General features: G+C 45.7%; 1 long non-coding RNA gene across 8 annotated transcripts in view; it reads right to left on the reverse strand.

The window, feature by feature from the left end:
* Nucleotides 1-1,444: 1,444 nt before the first annotated feature.
* The window catches only part of LOC309697501, a 38,064-nt gene continuing 18,792 nt past the window's right edge, over nt 1,445-20,716 (reverse strand). Inside the window, exons 2-3 of one of the 8 annotated variants that reach the window (XR_014273839.1) lie at nt 10,557-10,745; nt 1,445-9,688 (exon numbers count right to left, since the gene is read on the reverse strand). This is a non-coding gene — a long non-coding RNA (uncharacterized lncRNA). Of the gene's footprint in view, nt 10,746-20,716 lie in introns of all 8 variants that reach the window. The other 7 variants (XR_014273840.1, XR_014273841.1, XR_014273842.1 and 4 more) reach the window with 7 other exon arrangements.

The raw sequence follows: 20,716 nt of genomic DNA on the forward strand, positions 1-20,716 counted from the left end.
GAAATATGATGAGGGGGTGCCATTGAAACAATAAAAACAAAGAAAGCTAGAGTGCTAAGCCAGTGCTAACAAGAAAGCCAAGGTGCTTAGCTGATGCTGGAAAGGAAATATGATGAGGGGGTGCCATTAAAACAATAAAAACAAAGAAAACCAAAAAAGGAATGTGAGAAGGGGGTGCCATTAAAACAATAAAAACAAAGAAAACTAAAATGCTAAACTAATGCTAACAAGAAAGCCAAGGTGCTAAGCTAATGCTAACAATTGTATGACAGTGACACATGATAAAGTACAATTTGTACATGGGACTAGTCATCTTTATATTGAGTTTCATGGATGCTAATATGGAAGCTAACATTATGCTATGGCTAAAGCTAATGATGACAGTTCAAGGACACAACAGTGGTTGCCCTGGAGATCGATCAGGTGCATGATGGGAACCAGGAAGTCAGACCAGGCAGAGCACATGGAGCACAGGGAGCAGGTGGCAGACAGACCAGGGAGGAAACCTCATTCGAAGGACAAGGTGCAGGTATGTGAGAATACATGATAACAAATATAGGAAACGACTGAAGGAGAAGCATTTATGAGATGATATTAATACTCTGAACTTGCAGAAGCTAAAAGTCAATAATTATTAGTACTTTAAACCTGCAGAAGCTAAAAGCTAATAATTGTGAGTTGAGCAGGACATATGGATCATGCAATCAATCGGAGACCTCCGCGTCTCCGTGGCTGGGGTAGTCGCAGGCGGCCTTCGGGCACTGCCTTCGTCCCCCCAAGTGCAGACATGCAATCAATCGGAGACCTCCACGTCTCCGCGGCTGGGGCATTCGCAGGCGACCTTTGGACACTGCCTTCGTCCCCCCAAGCGCAGACCGCCCGGGGTGGCTCTTGAGTGAAATTCTCAAAGTCACGGACATACGTTAGATTGCCATGAACCCAAATAGGGCCTAATTAACTCTCTAAAAGGCGATTGAACCTGACAGGGCCCGATTGGCCTCTTGGAAACTTTAAAAATTAAAGCCCAGAAAGGCATTACTTAATTACTATTAGGAAACTTTAAAAATTAAAGCCCAGAAAGGCATTAATTAATGACTATTGTCTTATTTAATTGATGACACACTCCAAGGCGTGATCAACCTTGGCAGGGCCTTCCTTGGAGGAGGATGTCTAGTGATAATGGCCGAAACATCCAATGATTCCAGGGTCCACTACTGATGATGTGTCCTAAATATTACTTTAAAATCAAATTAATGAGACTATAAAAAGATAATACAATAAAAAGCCGTGGGGGACCTTGCCGCCTGGGACGGGAGCAGGCATGGCCAGTGCATTGGAGCCCGGCCCCCTTCGGGGACCGGACTCCCAACTTATTTCTCCCCTAACCCCCTAACCCTAACCCCCCCCTAACCCTAACCCTAACCCCTAACCCTAACCCCCTGACTCCCAAACTTGATTTCCCCTAACCCGCCAGTGCCGCCTGTCCGCCCGCTTGGGTAGCGCGGGGTTCCCTGAAGGCTCCCCCAGGAGGTTCTTTGGCCACTGGGCTGGGAGTATCCCGACCCCCTCACCAATCCTAACCCTAAGGACACATAAAAACAATTGGACACAACACATCCTGACCCTAACCACATACGATTTGAATACAATTGGACATTATACAAAAATCAATAAAGACAAACACATAATTGGGACAAAACAATTAAAGGAGGGATTGGAGGACACAAACCAATTGGACATAATACAAAGGTCAATAAGACAAACACGTAATTAGGACAAAACAATAAAAGGAGGACGTGGAGGACACAAAACAATTGGACAAAACACAAAAGTCAATAAAGACATACATATAATTAGGACAAGAAATTAAATGGAGGATTTGGAGGATACAAAACAATTGGACATAACACTAAAAAACCAAAACGAGAAACACATAATCGGGACAGAAAAATATAAGGAGGACTTGGAGGACATAAAACAATTGGACATCACACAAAAGGTCACAGAGGAGGACATAACAAGGACAAAGGAAGGTGGGACAGGATGGTTACAAAGAAAGGAATAAAATCATTAAGTCACGTAAAAACCAAAGGAAAGGACAAATAAGAAGGGGGTGCCATAAATAACGTAAGACAAATACTGGAAAGGACATTTAAGAAGGGGGTGCCATTAAAAAATATAAAAACAAAGAAAGCCAAAGAAAAGAAAGGACAAAGACATTAAGAATATCAAACAGAAAAAGAATGAAACGGAAAACCCAAGAGTGGGAGGAGACAGCACACTATAAAAGCCAAGAGAGGCACACACACAACACACAGACGCACACGTTGGGCCAGCCTGAGGAAGGCCTAAACCGGCCGAAACGTCGCGACGGCCCAATGACACAGAAGCACAACATTAAAACACAAAACAACAAAAAAATAATAATAATAATCATAACAATGACCTACCTACGGGTAATTTTTGGAAACGGGATAGGGACATCATACCAATCCGTTGGACGATCACAGCCTCTTGGGGCATGCTATGGGGGACCTTGACGCCCGGGATGGGAACAGGTATGGACCGTGCATTGGAGCCCGGCCCCCTTCGGGGACCGGACTCCCAAACTTGATTTCCCCTAACCCGCCAGTGCCGCCTGTCCGCCCGCTTGGGTAGCGCGGGGTTCCCTGAAGGCTCCCCCAGGAGGTTCTTTGGCCACTGGGCTGGGAGTATCCCGACCCCCTCACCAATCCTAACCCTAAGGACACATAAAAACAATTGGACACAACACATCCTGACCCTAACCACATACGATTTGAATACAATTGGACATTATACAAAAATCAATAAAGACAAACACATAATTGGGACAAAACAATTAAAGGAGGGATTGGAGGACACAAACCAATTGGACATAATACAAAGGTCAATAAGACAAACACGTAATTAGGACAAAACAATAAAAGGAGGACGTGGAGGACACAAAACAATTGGACAAAACACAAAAGTCAATAAAGACATACATATAATTAGGACAAGAAATTAAATGGAGGATTTGGAGGATACAAAACAATTGGACATAACACTAAAAAACCAAAACGAGAAACACATAATCGGGACAGAAAAATATAAGGAGGACTTGGAGGACATAAAACAATTGGACATCACACAAAAGGTCACAGAGGAGGACATAACAAGGACAAAGGAAGGTGGGACAGGATGGTTACAAAGAAAGGAATAAAATCATTAAGTCACGTAAAAACCAAAGGAAAGGACAAATAAGAAGGGGGTGCCATAAATAACGTAAGACAAATACTGGAAAGGACATTTAAGAAGGGGGTGCCATTAAAAAATATAAAAACAAAGAAAGCCAAAGAAAAGAAAGGACAAAGACATTAAGAATATCAAACAGAAAAAGAATGAAACGGAAAACCCAAGAGTGGGAGGAGACAGCACACTATAAAAGCCAAGAGAGGCACACACACAACACACAGACGCACACGTTGGGCCAGCCTGAGGAAGGCCTAAACCGGCCGAAACGTCGCGACGGCCCAATGACACAGAAGCACAACATTAAAACACAAAACAACAAAAAAATAATAATAATAATCATAACAATGACCTACCTACGGGTAATTTTTGGAAACGGGATAGGGACATCATACCAATCCGTTGGACGATCACAGCCTCTTGGGGCATGCTATGGGGGACCTTGACGCCCGGGATGGGAACAGGTATGGACCGTGCATTGGAGCCCGGCCCCCTTCGGGGACCGGACTCCCAAACTTGATTTCCCCTAACCCGCCAGTGCCGCCTGTCCGCCCGCTTGGGTAGCGCGGGGTTCCCTGAAGGCTCCCCCAGGAGGTTCTTTGGCCACTGGGCTGGGAGTATCCCGACCCCCTCACCAATCCTAACCCTAAGGACACATAAAAACAATTGGACACAACACATCCTGACCCTAACCACATACGATTTGAATACAATTGGACATTATACAAAAATCAATAAAGACAAACACATAATTGGGACAAAACAATTAAAGGAGGGATTGGAGGACACAAACCAATTGGACATAATACAAAGGTCAATAAGACAAACACGTAATTAGGACAAAACAATAAAAGGAGGACGTGGAGGACACAAAACAATTGGACAAAACACAAAAGTCAATAAAGACATACATATAATTAGGACAAGAAATTAAATGGAGGATTTGGAGGATACAAAACAATTGGACATAACACTAAAAAACCAAAACGAGAAACACATAATCGGGACAGAAAAATATAAGGAGGACTTGGAGGACATAAAACAATTGGACATCACACAAAAGGTCACAGAGGAGGACATAACAAGGACAAAGGAAGGTGGGACAGGATGGTTACAAAGAAAGGAATAAAATCATTAAGTCACGTAAAAACCAAAGGAAAGGACAAATAAGAAGGGGGTGCCATAAATAACGTAAGACAAATACTGGAAAGGACATTTAAGAAGGGGGTGCCATTAAAAAATATAAAAACAAAGAAAGCCAAAGAAAAGAAAGGACAAAGACATTAAGAATATCAAACAGAAAAAGAATGAAACGGAAAACCCAAGAGTGGGAGGAGACAGCACACTATAAAAGCCAAGAGAGGCACACACACAACACACAGACGCACACGTTGGGCCAGCCTGAGGAAGGCCTAAACCGGCCGAAACGTCGCGACGGCCCAATGACACAGAAGCACAACATTAAAACACAAAACAACAAAAAAATAATAATAATAATCATAACAATGACCTACCTACGGGTAATTTTTGGAAACGGGATAGGGACATCATACCAATCCGTTGGACGATCACAGCCTCTTGGGGCATGCTATGGGGGACCTTGACGCCCGGGATGGGAACAGGTATGGACCGTGCATTGGAGCCCGGCCCCCTTCGGGGACCGGACTCCCAAACTTGATTTCCCCTAACCCGCCAGTGCCGCCTGTCCGCCCGCTTGGGTAGCGCGGGGTTCCCTGAAGGCTCCCCCAGGAGGTTCTTTGGCCACTGGGCTGGGAGTATCCCGACCCCCTCACCAATCCTAACCCTAAGGACACATAAAAACAATTGGACACAACACATCCTGACCCTAACCACATACGATTTGAATACAATTGGACATTATACAAAAATCAATAAAGACAAACACATAATTGGGACAAAACAATTAAAGGAGGGATTGGAGGACACAAACCAATTGGACATAATACAAAGGTCAATAAGACAAACACGTAATTAGGACAAAACAATAAAAGGAGGACGTGGAGGACACAAAACAATTGGACAAAACACAAAAGTCAATAAAGACATACATATAATTAGGACAAGAAATTAAATGGAGGATTTGGAGGATACAAAACAATTGGACATAACACTAAAAAACCAAAACGAGAAACACATAATCGGGACAGAAAAATATAAGGAGGACTTGGAGGACATAAAACAATTGGACATCACACAAAAGGTCACAGAGGAGGACATAACAAGGACAAAGGAAGGTGGGACAGGATGGTTACAAAGAAAGGAATAAAATCATTAAGTCACGTAAAAACCAAAGGAAAGGACAAATAAGAAGGGGGTGCCATAAATAACGTAAGACAAATACTGGAAAGGACATTTAAGAAGGGGGTGCCATTAAAAAATATAAAAACAAAGAAAGCCAAAGAAAAGAAAGGACAAAGACATTAAGAATATCAAACAGAAAAAGAATGAAACGGAAAACCCAAGAGTGGGAGGAGACAGCACACTATAAAAGCCAAGAGAGGCACACACACAACACACAGACGCACACGTTGGGCCAGCCTGAGGAAGGCCTAAACCGGCCGAAACGTCGCGACGGCCCAATGACACAGAAGCACAACATTAAAACACAAAACAACAAAAAAATAATAATAATAATCATAACAATGACCTACCTACGGGTAATTTTTGGAAACGGGATAGGGACATCATACCAATCCGTTGGACGATCACAGCCTCTTGGGGCATGCTATGGGGGACCTTGACGCCCGGGATGGGAACAGGTATGGACCGTGCATTGGAGCCCGGCCCCCTTCGGGGACCGGACTCCCAAACTTGATTTCCCCTAACCCGCCAGTGCCGCCTGTCCGCCCGCTTGGGTAGCGCGGGGTTCCCTGAAGGCTCCCCCAGGAGGTTCTTTGGCCACTGGGCTGGGAGTATCCCGACCCCCTCACCAATCCTAACCCTAAGGACACATAAAAACAATTGGACACAACACATCCTGACCCTAACCACATACGATTTGAATACAATTGGACATTATACAAAAATCAATAAAGACAAACACATAATTGGGACAAAACAATTAAAGGAGGGATTGGAGGACACAAACCAATTGGACATAATACAAAGGTCAATAAGACAAACACGTAATTAGGACAAAACAATAAAAGGAGGACGTGGAGGACACAAAACAATTGGACAAAACACAAAAGTCAATAAAGACATACATATAATTAGGACAAGAAATTAAATGGAGGATTTGGAGGATACAAAACAATTGGACATAACACTAAAAAACCAAAACGAGAAACACATAATCGGGACAGAAAAATATAAGGAGGACTTGGAGGACATAAAACAATTGGACATCACACAAAAGGTCACAGAGGAGGACATAACAAGGACAAAGGAAGGTGGGACAGGATGGTTACAAAGAAAGGAATAAAATCATTAAGTCACGTAAAAACCAAAGGAAAGGACAAATAAGAAGGGGGTGCCATAAATAACGTAAGACAAATACTGGAAAGGACATTTAAGAAGGGGGTGCCATTAAAAAATATAAAAACAAAGAAAGCCAAAGAAAAGAAAGGACAAAGACATTAAGAATATCAAACAGAAAAAGAATGAAACGGAAAACCCAAGAGTGGGAGGAGACAGCACACTATAAAAGCCAAGAGAGGCACACACACAACACACAGACGCACACGTTGGGCCAGCCTGAGGAAGGCCTAAACCGGCCGAAACGTCGCGACGGCCCAATGACACAGAAGCACAACATTAAAACACAAAACAACAAAAAAATAATAATAATAATCATAACAATGACCTACCTACGGGTAATTTTTGGAAACGGGATAGGGACATCATACCAATCCGTTGGACGATCACAGCCTCTTGGGGCATGCTATGGGGGACCTTGACGCCCGGGATGGGAACAGGTATGGACCGTGCATTGGAGCCCGGCCCCCTTCGGGGACCGGACTCCCAAACTTGATTTCCCCTAACCCGCCAGTGCCGCCTGTCCGCCCGCTTGGGTAGCGCGGGGTTCCCTGAAGGCTCCCCCAGGAGGTTCTTTGGCCACTGGGCTGGGAGTATCCCGACCCCCTCACCAATCCTAACCCTAAGGACACATAAAAACAATTGGACACAACACATCCTGACCCTAACCACATACGATTTGAATACAATTGGACATTATACAAAAATCAATAAAGACAAACACATAATTGGGACAAAACAATTAAAGGAGGGATTGGAGGACACAAACCAATTGGACATAATACAAAGGTCAATAAGACAAACACGTAATTAGGACAAAACAATAAAAGGAGGACGTGGAGGACACAAAACAATTGGACAAAACACAAAAGTCAATAAAGACATACATATAATTAGGACAAGAAATTAAATGGAGGATTTGGAGGATACAAAACAATTGGACATAACACTAAAAAACCAAAACGAGAAACACATAATCGGGACAGAAAAATATAAGGAGGACTTGGAGGACATAAAACAATTGGACATCACACAAAAGGTCACAGAGGAGGACATAACAAGGACAAAGGAAGGTGGGACAGGATGGTTACAAAGAAAGGAATAAAATCATTAAGTCACGTAAAAACCAAAGGAAAGGACAAATAAGAAGGGGGTGCCATAAATAACGTAAGACAAATACTGGAAAGGACATTTAAGAAGGGGGTGCCATTAAAAAATATAAAAACAAAGAAAGCCAAAGAAAAGAAAGGACAAAGACATTAAGAATATCAAACAGAAAAAGAATGAAACGGAAAACCCAAGAGTGGGAGGAGACAGCACACTATAAAAGCCAAGAGAGGCACACACACAACACACAGACGCACACGTTGGGCCAGCCTGAGGAAGGCCTAAACCGGCCGAAACGTCGCGACGGCCCAATGACACAGAAGCACAACATTAAAACACAAAACAACAAAAAAATAATAATAATAATCATAACAATGACCTACCTACGGGTAATTTTTGGAAACGGGATAGGGACATCATACCAATCCGTTGGACGATCACAGCCTCTTGGGGCATGCTATGGGGGACCTTGACGCCCGGGATGGGAACAGGTATGGACCGTGCATTGGAGCCCGGCCCCCTTCGGGGACCGGACTCCCAAACTTGATTTCCCCTAACCCGCCAGTGCCGCCTGTCCGCCCGCTTGGGTAGCGCGGGGTTCCCTGAAGGCTCCCCCAGGAGGTTCTTTGGCCACTGGGCTGGGAGTATCCCGACCCCCTCACCAATCCTAACCCTAAGGACACATAAAAACAATTGGACACAACACATCCTGACCCTAACCACATACGATTTGAATACAATTGGACATTATACAAAAATCAATAAAGACAAACACATAATTGGGACAAAACAATTAAAGGAGGGATTGGAGGACACAAACCAATTGGACATAATACAAAGGTCAATAAGACAAACACGTAATTAGGACAAAACAATAAAAGGAGGACGTGGAGGACACAAAACAATTGGACAAAACACAAAAGTCAATAAAGACATACATATAATTAGGACAAGAAATTAAATGGAGGATTTGGAGGATACAAAACAATTGGACATAACACTAAAAAACCAAAACGAGAAACACATAATCGGGACAGAAAAATATAAGGAGGACTTGGAGGACATAAAACAATTGGACATCACACAAAAGGTCACAGAGGAGGACATAACAAGGACAAAGGAAGGTGGGACAGGATGGTTACAAAGAAAGGAATAAAATCATTAAGTCACGTAAAAACCAAAGGAAAGGACAAATAAGAAGGGGGTGCCATAAATAACGTAAGACAAATACTGGAAAGGACATTTAAGAAGGGGGTGCCATTAAAAAATATAAAAACAAAGAAAGCCAAAGAAAAGAAAGGACAAAGACATTAAGAATATCAAACAGAAAAAGAATGAAACGGAAAACCCAAGAGTGGGAGGAGACAGCACACTATAAAAGCCAAGAGAGGCACACACACAACACACAGACGCACACGTTGGGCCAGCCTGAGGAAGGCCTAAACCGGCCGAAACGTCGCGACGGCCCAATGACACAGAAGCACAACATTAAAACACAAAACAACAAAAAAATAATAATAATAATCATAACAATGACCTACCTACGGGTAATTTTTGGAAACGGGATAGGGACATCATACCAATCCGTTGGACGATCACAGCCTCTTGGGGCATGCTATGGGGGACCTTGACGCCCGGGATGGGAACAGGTATGGACCGTGCATTGGAGCCCGGCCCCCTTCGGGGACCGGACTCCCAAACTTGATTTCCCCTAACCCGCCAGTGCCGCCTGTCCGCCCGCTTGGGTAGCGCGGGGTTCCCTGAAGGCTCCCCCAGGAGGTTCTTTGGCCACTGGGCTGGGAGTATCCCGACCCCCTCACCAATCCTAACCCTAAGGACACATAAAAACAATTGGACACAACACATCCTGACCCTAACCACATACGATTTGAATACAATTGGACATTATACAAAAATCAATAAAGACAAACACATAATTGGGACAAAACAATTAAAGGAGGGATTGGAGGACACAAACCAATTGGACATAATACAAAGGTCAATAAGACAAACACGTAATTAGGACAAAACAATAAAAGGAGGACGTGGAGGACACAAAACAATTGGACAAAACACAAAAGTCAATAAAGACATACATATAATTAGGACAAGAAATTAAATGGAGGATTTGGAGGATACAAAACAATTGGACATAACACTAAAAAACCAAAACGAGAAACACATAATCGGGACAGAAAAATATAAGGAGGACTTGGAGGACATAAAACAATTGGACATCACACAAAAGGTCACAGAGGAGGACATAACAAGGACAAAGGAAGGTGGGACAGGATGGTTACAAAGAAAGGAATAAAATCATTAAGTCACGTAAAAACCAAAGGAAAGGACAAATAAGAAGGGGGTGCCATAAATAACGTAAGACAAATACTGGAAAGGACATTTAAGAAGGGGGTGCCATTAAAAAATATAAAAACAAAGAAAGCCAAAGAAAAGAAAGGACAAAGACATTAAGAATATCAAACAGAAAAAGAATGAAACGGAAAACCCAAGAGTGGGAGGAGACAGCACACTATAAAAGCCAAGAGAGGCACACACACAACACACAGACGCACACGTTGGGCCAGCCTGAGGAAGGCCTAAACCGGCCGAAACGTCGCGACGGCCCAATGACACAGAAGCACAACATTAAAACACAAAACAACAAAAAAATAATAATAATAATCATAACAATGACCTACCTACGGGTAATTTTTGGAAACGGGATAGGGACATCATACCAATCCGTTGGACGATCACAGCCTCTTGGGGCATGCTATGGGGGACCTTGACGCCCGGGATGGGAACAGGTATGGACCGTGCATTGGAGCCCGGCCCCCTTCGGGGACCGGACTCCCAAACTTGATTTCCCCTAACCCATAAGTTAAAAGCTAATAATTGTGAGTTAAGCAGGACATATGGATCATGCAATCAATCGGAGACCTCCGTGTCTCCGTGGCTGGGGTAGTCGCAGGCGGCCTTCGGGCACTGCCTTCGTCCCCCCAAGCGCAGACATGCAATCAATCGGAGACCTCCATGTCTCCGCGGCTGGGGCATTCGCAGGCGACCTTTGGACACTGCCTTCGTCCCCCCAAGCGCAGACCGCCCGGGGTGGCTCTTGAGTGAAATTCTCAAAGTCACGGACATACGTTAGATTGCCATGAACCCAAATAGGGCCTAATTAACTCTCTAAAAGGCGATTGAACCTGACAGGGCCTGATTGGCCTCTTAGAAACTTAAAAATTAAAGCCCAGAAAGGCATTACTTAATTACTATTATCTTATTTAATTGATGACACACTCCAAGGCGTGATCAACCTTGGGAGGGCCTTCCTTGGAGGAGGATGTCTAGTGTTAATGGCCGAAACATCCGATGATTCCAGGGTCCACTACTGATGATGTGTCCTTAAATATTACCTTAAAAAATCAAAATACACAATGAGGTCAAATTAATGAGACAATAAAAAGATAATACAATAACATAAGGATTATAGTGAAAACCTAGGTGTGGGTGACTTCTGGAGACGGATTGGGACATCATCACCGGTCCGTTGGACGATCACAGCCTTTTGGGGCATGCCGTGGGGGGCCTTGCCGCCCGGGATGGGAGCAGGTATGGACAGTGCATTGGAGCCCGGCCCCCTTCGGGGACCGGACTCCCAACTTTAGTTTCCCCTAACCAGCCAGTGCCGCCTGTCCGCCCGCTTGGGTAGCGTGGGGTTCCCTGGGGGCTTCCTCAGGGGGTTTTTTGGCCACTGGGCTGGGGGTGTCCCGGCCCCCTCGCCGGTCCTAACCCTAACCACACAGCTAAGTTAATGCTAACAATTATATGACAGTGACATATGATAAAGGACAATATGTACATGGGATTAGTTAACTTTATATTGAGTTTTGTTGATGCTAATATGGAAGCTAACATGGAGCTATGGCTAAAGCTAATGATCCAAGATGGCGACTGGATTTCAAGATGGCAGTTCAAGGACACAACAGTGGTTGCCCTGGATATCGACCAAGTGCAGGATGGGAACCAGGAAGTCAAACCAGACGGAGCACATGGAGCACAGAGAGCAGGTGGCAGACAGGCCAGGGAGGAAGTCTCATTTGTAGAACAAGGTGCAGGTATGTGGGAATACATGATAACAAAAATATAGGAAACGAATGAAGGAGAAGCATTTATGTGATGATATTAATACTTTTAATTTGCATAAGTTAAAAGCTAATAATTGTGAGTTAAGCAGGACATATGGATCATGCAATCAATCGGAGACCTCCGTGTCTCCGTGGCTGGGGTAGTCGCAGGCGGCCTTCGGGCACTGCCTTCGTCCCCCCAAGCGCAGACATGCAATCAATCGGAGACCTCCATGTCTCCGCGGCTGGGGCATTCGCAGGCGACCTTTGGACACTGCCTTCGTCCCCCCAAGCGCAGACCGCCCGGGGTGGCTCTTGAGTGAAATTCTCAAAGTCACGGACATACGTTAGATTGCCATGAACCCAAATAGGGCCTAATTAACTCTCTAAAAGGCGATTGAACCTGACAGGGCCTGATTGGCCTCTTAGAAACTTTAAAAATTAAAGCCCAGAAAGGCATTACTTAATTACTATTATCTTATTTAATTGATGACACACTCCAAGGCGTGATCAACCTTGGGAGGGCCTTCCTTGGAGGAGGATGTCTAGTGTTAATGGCCGAAACATCCGATGATTCCAGGGTCCACTACTGATGATGTGTCCTTAAATATTACCTTAAAAAATCAAAATACACAATGAGGTCAAATTAATGAGACAATAAAAAGATAATACAATAACATAAGGATTATAGTGAAAACCTAGGTGTGGGTGACTTCTGGAGACGGATTGGGACATCATCACCGGTCCGTTGGACGATCACAGCCTTTTGGGGCATGCCGTGGGGGGCCTTGCCGCCCGGGATGGGAGCAGGTATGGACAGTGCATTGGAGCCCGGCCCCCTTCGGGGACCGGACTCCCAACTTTAGTTTCCCCTAACCAGCCAGTGCCGCCTGTCCGCCCGCTTGGGTAGCGTGGGGTTCCCTGGGGGCTTCCTCAGGGGGTTTTTTGGCCACTGGGCTGGGGGTGTCCCGGCCCCCTCGCCGGTCCTAACCCTAACCACACAGCTAAGTTAATGCTAACAATTATATGACAGTGACATATGATAAAGGACAATATGTACATGGGATTAGTTAACTTTATATTGAGTTTTGTTGATGCTAATATGGAAGCTAACATGGAGCTATGGCTAAAGCTAATGATCCAAGATGGCGACTGGATTTCAAGATGGCAGTTCAAGGACACAACAGTGGTTGCCCTGGATATCGACCAAGTGCAGGATGGGAACCAGGAAGTCAAACCAGACGGAGCACATGGAGCACAGAGAGCAGGTGGCAGACAGGCCAGGGAGGAAGTCTCATTTGTAGAACAAGGTGCAGGTATGTGGGAATACATGATAACAAAAATATAGGAAACGAATGAAGGAGAAGCATTTATGTGATGATATTAATACTTTTAATTTGCATAAGTTAAAAGCTAATAATTGTGAGTTAAGCAGGACATATGGATCATGCAATCAATCGGAGACCTCCGTGTCTCCGTGGCTGGGGTAGTCGCAGGCGGCCTTCGGGCACTGCCTTCGTCCCCCCAAGCGCAGACATGCAATCAATCGGAGACCTCCATGTCTCCGCGGCTGGGGCATTCGCAGGCGACCTTTGGACACTGCCTTCGTCCCCCCAAGCGCAGACCGCCCGGGGTGGCTCTTGAGTGAAATTCTCAAAGTCACGGACATACGTTAGATTGCCATGAACCCAAATAGGGCCTAATTAACTCTCTAAAAGGCGATTGAACTTGACAGGGCCTGATTGGCCTCTTAGAAACTTTAAAAATTAAAGCCCAGAAAGGCATTACTTAATTACTATTATCTTATTTAATTGATGACACACTCCAAGGCGTGATCAACCTTGGGAGGGCCTTCCTTGGAGGAGGATGTCTAGTGTTAATGGCCGAAACATCCGATGATTCCAGGGTCCACTACTGATGATGTGTCCTTAAATATTACCTTAAAAAATCAAAATACACAATGAGGTCAAATTAATGAGACAATAAAAAGATAATACAATAACATAAGGATTATAGTGAAAACCTAGGTGTGGGTGACTTCTGGAGACGGATTGGGACATCATCACCGGTCCGTTGGACGATCACAGCCTTTTGGGGCATGCCGTGGGGGGCCTTGCCGCCCGGGATGGGAGCAGGTATGGACAGTGCATTGGAGCCCGGCCCCCTTCGGGGACCGGACTCCCAACTTTAGTTTCCCCTAACCAGCCAGTGCCGCCTGTCCGCCCGCTTGGGTAGCGTGGGGTTCCCTGGGGGCTTCCTCAGGGGGTTTTTTGGCCACTGGGCTGGGGGTGTCCCGGCCCCCTCGCCGGTCCTAACCCTAACCACACAGCTAAGTTAATGCTAACAATTATATGACAGTGACATATGATAAAGGACAATATGTACATGGGATTAGTTAACTTTATATTGAGTTTTGTTGATGCTAATATGGAAGCTAACATGGAGCTATGGCTAAAGCTAATGATCCAAGATGGCGACTGGATTTCAAGATGGCAGTTCAAGGACACAACAGTGGTTGCCCTGGATATCGACCAAGTGCAGGATGGGAACCAGGAAGTCAAACCAGACGGAGCACATGGAGCACAGAGAGCAGGTGGCAGACAGGCCAGGGAGGAAGTCTCATTTGTAGAACAAGGTGCAGGTATGTGGGAATACATGATAACAAAAATATAGGAAACGAATGAAGGAGAAGCATTTATGTGATGATATTAATACTTTTAATTTGCATAAGTTAAAAGCTAATAATTGTGAGTTAAGCAGGACATATGGATCATGCAATCAATCGGAGACCTCCGTGTCTCCGTGGCTGGGGTAGTCGCAGGCGGCCTTCGGGCACTGCCTTCGTCCCCCCAAGCGCAGACATGCAATCAATCGGAGACCTCCATGTCTCCGCGGCTGGGGCATTCGCAGGCGACCTTTGGACACTGCCTTCGTCCCCCCAAGCGCAGACCGCCCGGGGTGGCTCTTGAGTGAAATTCTCAAAGTCACGGACATACGTTAGATTGCCATGAACCCAAATAGGGCCTAATTAACTCTCTAAAAGGCGATTGAACCTGACAGGGCCTGATTGGCCTCTTAGAAACTTTAAAAATTAAAGCCCAGAAAGGCATTACTTAATTACTATTATCTTATTTAATTGATGACACACTCCAAGGCGTGATCAACCTTGGGAGGGCCTTCCTTGGAGGAGGATGTCTAGTGTTAATGGCCGAAACATCCGATGATTCCAGGGTCCACTACTGATGATGTGTCCTTAAATATTACCTTAAAAAATCAAAATACACAATGAGGTCAAATTAATGAGACAATAAAAAGATAATACAATAACATAAGGATTATAGTGAAAACCTAGGTGTGGGTGACTTCTGGAGACGGATTGGGACATCATCACCGGTCCGTTGGACGATCACAGCCTTTTGGGGCATGCCGTGGGGGGCCTTGCCGCCCGGGATGGGAGCAGGTATGGACAGTGCATTGGAGCCCGGCCCCCTTCGGGGACCGGACTCCCAACTTTAGTTTCCCCTAACCAGCCAGTGCCGCCTGTCCGCCCGCTTGGGTAGCGTGGGGTTCCCTGGGGGCTTCCTCAGGGGGTTTTTTGGCCACTGGGCTGGGGGTGTCCCGGCCCCCTCGCCGGTCCTAACCCTAACCACACAGCTAAGTTAATGCTAACAATTATATGACAGTGACATATGATAAAGGACAATATGTACATGGGATTAGTTAACTTTATATTGAGTTTTGTTGATGCTAATATGGAAGCTAACATGGAGCTATGGCTAAAGCTAATGATCCAAGATGGCGACTGGATTTCAAGATGGCAGTTCAAGGACACAACAGTGGTTGCCCTGGATATCGACCAAGTGCAGGATGGGAACCAGGAAGTCAAACCAGACGGAGCACATGGAGCACAGAGAGCAGGTGGCAGACAGGCCAGGGAGGAAGTCTCATTTGTAGAACAAGGTGCAGGTATGTGGGAATACATGATAACAAAAATATAGGAAACGAATGAAGGAGAAGCATTTATGTGATGATATTAATACTTTTAATTTGCATAAGTTAAAAGCTAATAATTGTGAGTTAAGCAGGACATATGGATCATGCAATCAATCGGAGACCTCCGTGTCTCCGTGGCTGGGGTAGTCGCAGGCGGCCTTCGGGCACTGCCTTCGTCCCCCCAAGCGCAGACATGCAATCAATCGGAGACCTCCATGTCTCCGCGGCTGGGGCATTCGCAGGCGACCTTTGGACACTGCCTTCGTCCCCCCAAGCGCAGACCGCCCGGGGTGGCTCTTGAGTGAAATTCTCAAAGTCACGGACATACGTTAGATTGCCATGAACCCAAATAGGGCCTAATTAACTCTCTAAAAGGCGATTGAACCTGACAGGGCCTGATTGGCCTCTTAGAAACTTTAAAAATTAAAGCCCAGAAAGGCATTACTTAATTACTATTATCTTATTTAATTGATGACACACTCCAAGGCGTGATCAACCTTGGGAGGGCCTTCCTTGGAGGAGGATGTCTAGTGTTAATGGCCGAAACATCCGATGATTCCAGGGTCCACTACTGATGATGTGTCCTTAAATATTACCTTAAAAAATCAAAATACACAATGAGGTCAAATTAATGAGACAATAAAAAGATAATACAATAACATAAGGATTATAGTGAAAACCTAGGTGTGGGTGACTTCTGGAGACGGATTGGGACATCATCACCGGTCCGTTGGACGATCACAGCCTTTTGGGGCATGCCGTGGGGGGCCTTGCCGCCCGGGATGGGAGCAGGTATGGACAGTGCATTGGAGCCCGGCCCCCTTCGGGGACCGGACTCCCAACTTTAGTTTCCCCTAACCAGCCAGTGCCGCCTGTCCGCCCGCTTGGGTAGCGTGGGGTTCCCTGGGGGCTTCCTCAGGGGGTTTTTTGGCCACTGGGCTGGGGGTGTCCCGGCCCCCTCGCCGGTCCTAACCCTAACCACACAGCTAAGTTAATGCTAACAATTATATGACAGTGACATATGATAAAGGACAATATGTACATGGGATTAGTTAACTTTATATTGAGTTTTGTTGATGCTAATATGGAAGCTAACATGGAGCTATGGCTAAAGCTAATGATCCAAGATGGCGACTGGATTTCAAGATGGCAGTTCAAGGACACAACAGTGGTTGCCCTGGATATCGACCAAGTGCAGGATGGGAACCAGGAAGTCAAACCAGACGGAGCACATGGAGCACAGAGAGCAGGTGGCAGACAGGCCAGGGAGGAAGTCTCATTTGTAGAACAAGGTGCAGGTATGTGGGAATACATGATAACAAAAATATAGGAAACGAATGAAGGAGAAGCATTTATGTGATGATATTAATACTTTTAATTTGCATAAGTTAAAAGCTAATAATTGTGAGTTAAGCAGGACATATGGATCATGCAATCAATCGGAGACCTCCGTGTCTCCGTGGCTGGGGTAGTCGCAGGCGGCCTTCGGGCACTGCCTTCGTCCCCCCAAGCGCAGACATGCAATCAATCGGAGACCTCCATGTCTCCGCGGCTGGGGCATTCGCAGGCGACCTTTGGACACTGCCTTCGTCCCCCCAAGCGCAGACCGCCCGGGGTGGCTCTTGAGTGAAATTCTCAAAGTCACGGACATACGTTAGATTGCCATGAACCCAAATAGGGCCTAATTAACTCTCTAAAAGGCGATTGAACCTGACAGGGCCTGATTGGCCTCTTAGAAACTTTAAAAATTAAAGCCCAGAAAGGCATTACTTAATTACTATTATCTTATTTAATTGATGACACACTCCAAGGCGTGATCAACCTTGGGAGGGCCTTCCTTGGAGGAGGATGTCTAGTGTTAATGGCCGAAACATCCGATGATTCCAGGGTCCACTACTGATGATGTGTCCTTAAATATTACCTTAAAAAATCAAAATACACAATGAGGTCAAATTAATGAGACAATAAAAAGATAATACAATAACATAAGGATTATAGTGAAAACCTAGGTGTGGGTGACTTCTGGAGACGGATTGGGACATCATCACCGGTCCGTTGGACGATCACAGCCTTTTGGGGCATGCCGTGGGGGGCCTTGCCGCCCGGGATGGGAGCAGGTATGGACAGTGCATTGGAGCCCGGCCCCCTTCGGGGACCGGACTCCCAACTTTAGTTTCCCCTAACCAGCCAGTGCCGCCTGTCCGCCCGCTTGGGTAGCGTGGGGTTCCCTGGGGGCTTCCTCAGGGGGTTTTTTGGCCACTGGGCTGGGGGTGTCCCGGCCCCCTCGCCGGTCCTAACCCTAACCACACAGCTAAGTTAATGCTAACAATTATATGACAGTGACATATGATAAAGGACAATATGTACATGGGATTAGTTAACTTTATATTGAGTTTTGTTGATGCTAATATGGAAGCTAACATGGAGCTATGGCTAAAGCTAATGATCCAAGATGGCGACTGGATTTCAAGATGGCAGTTCAAGGACACAACAGTGGTTGCCCTGGATATCGACCAAGTGCAGGATGGGAACCAGGAAGTCAAACCAGACGGAGCACATGGAGCACAGAGAGCAGGTGGCAGACAGGCCAGGGAGGAAGTCTCATTTGTAGAACAAGGTGCAGGTATGTGGGAATACATGATAACAAAAATATAGGAAACGAATGAAGGAGAAGCATTTATGTGATGATATTAATACTTTTAATTTGCATAAGTTAAAAGCTAATAATTGTGAGTTAAGCAGGACATATGGATCATGCAATCAATCGGAGACCTCCGTGTCTCCGTGGCTGGGGTAGTCGCAGGCGGCCTTCGGGCACTGCCTTCGTCCCCCCAAGCGCAGACATGCAATCAATCGGAGACCTCCATGTCTCCGCGGCTGGGGCATTCGCAGGCGACCTTTGGACACTGCCTTCGTCCCCCCAAGCGCAGACCGCCCGGGGTGGCTCTTGAGTGAAATTCTCAAAGTCACGGACATACGTTAGATTGCCATGAACCCAAATAGGGCCTAATTAACTCTCTAAAAGGCGATTGAACCTGACAGGGCCTGATTGGCCTCTTAGAAACTTTAAAAATTAAAGCCCAGAAAGGCATTACTTAATTACTATTATCTTATTTAATTGATGACACACTCCAAGGCGTGATCAACCTTGGGAGGGCCTTCCTTGGAGGAGGATGTCTAGTGTTAATGGCCGAAACATCCGATGATTCCAGGGTCCACTACTGATGATGTGTCCTTAAATATTACCTTAAAAAATCAAAATACACAATGAGGTCAAATTAATGAGACAATAAAAAGATAATACAATAACATAAGGATTATAGTGAAAACCTAGGTGTGGGTGACTTCTGGAGACGGATTGGGACATCATCACCGGTCCGTTGGACGATCACAGCCTTTTGGGGCATGCCGTGGGGGGCCTTGCCGCCCGGGATGGGAGCAGGTATGGACAGTGCATTGGAGCCCGGCCCCCTTCGGGGACCGGACTCCCAACTTTAGTTTCCCCTAACCAGCCAGTGCCGCCTGTCCGCCCGCTTGGGTAGCGTGGGGTTCCCTGGGGGCTTCCTCAGGGGGTTTTTTGGCCACTGGGCTGGGGGTGTCCCGGCCCCCTCGCCGGTCCTAACCCTAACCACACAGCTAAGTTAATGCTAACAATTATATGACAGTGACATATGATAAAGGACAATATGTACATGGGATTAGTTAACTTTATATTGAGTTTTGTTGATGCTAATATGGAAGCTAACATGGAGCTATGGCTAAAGCTAATGATCCAAGATGGCGACTGGATTTCAAGATGGCAGTTCAAGGACACAACAGTGGTTGCCCTGGATATCGACCAAGTGCAGGATGGGAACCAGGAAGTCAAACCAGACGGAGCACATGGAGCACAGAGAGCAGGTGGCAGACAGGCCAGGGAGGAAGTCTCATTTGTAGAACAAGGTGCAGGTATGTGGGAATACATGATAACAAAAATATAGGAAACGAATGAAGGAGAAGCATTTATGTGATGATATTAATACTTTTAATTTGCATAAGTTAAAAGCTAATAATTGTGAGTTAAGCAGGACATATGGATCATGCAATCAATCGGAGACCTCCGTGTCTCCGTGGCTGGGGTAGTCGCAGGCGGCCTTCGGGCACTGCCTTCGTCCCCCCAAGCGCAGACATGCAATCAATCGGAGACCTCCATGTCTCCGCGGCTGGGGCATTCGCAGGCGACCTTTGGACACTGCCTTCGTCCCCCCAAGCGCAGACCGCCCGGGGTGGCTCTTGAGTGAAATTCTCAAAGTCACGGACATACGTTAGATTGCCATGAACCCAAATAGGGCCTAATTAACTCTCTAAAAGGCGATTGAACCTGACAGGGCCTGATTGGCCTCTTAGAAACTTTAAAAATTAAAGCCCAGAAAGGCATTACTTAATTACTATTATCTTATTTAATTGATGACACACTCCAAGGCGTGATCAACCTTGGGAGGGCCTTCCTTGGAGGAGGATGTCTAGTGTTAATGGCCGAAACATCCGATGATTCCAGGGTCCACTACTGATGATGTGTCCTTAAATATTACCTTAAAAAATCAAAATACACAATGAGGTCAAATTAATGAGACAATAAAAAGATAATACAATAACATAAGGATTATAGTGAAAACCTAGGTGTGGGTGACTTCTGGAGACGGATTGGGACATCATCACCGGTCCGTTGGACGATCACAGCCTTTTGGGGCATGCCGTGGGGG

Source organism: Aulonocara stuartgranti (genome assembly GCF_965226115.1).
Source record: "Aulonocara stuartgranti genome assembly, chromosome: 20".
NCBI classification, from domain to species: domain Eukaryota; kingdom Metazoa; phylum Chordata; class Actinopteri; order Cichliformes; family Cichlidae; genus Aulonocara; species Aulonocara stuartgranti.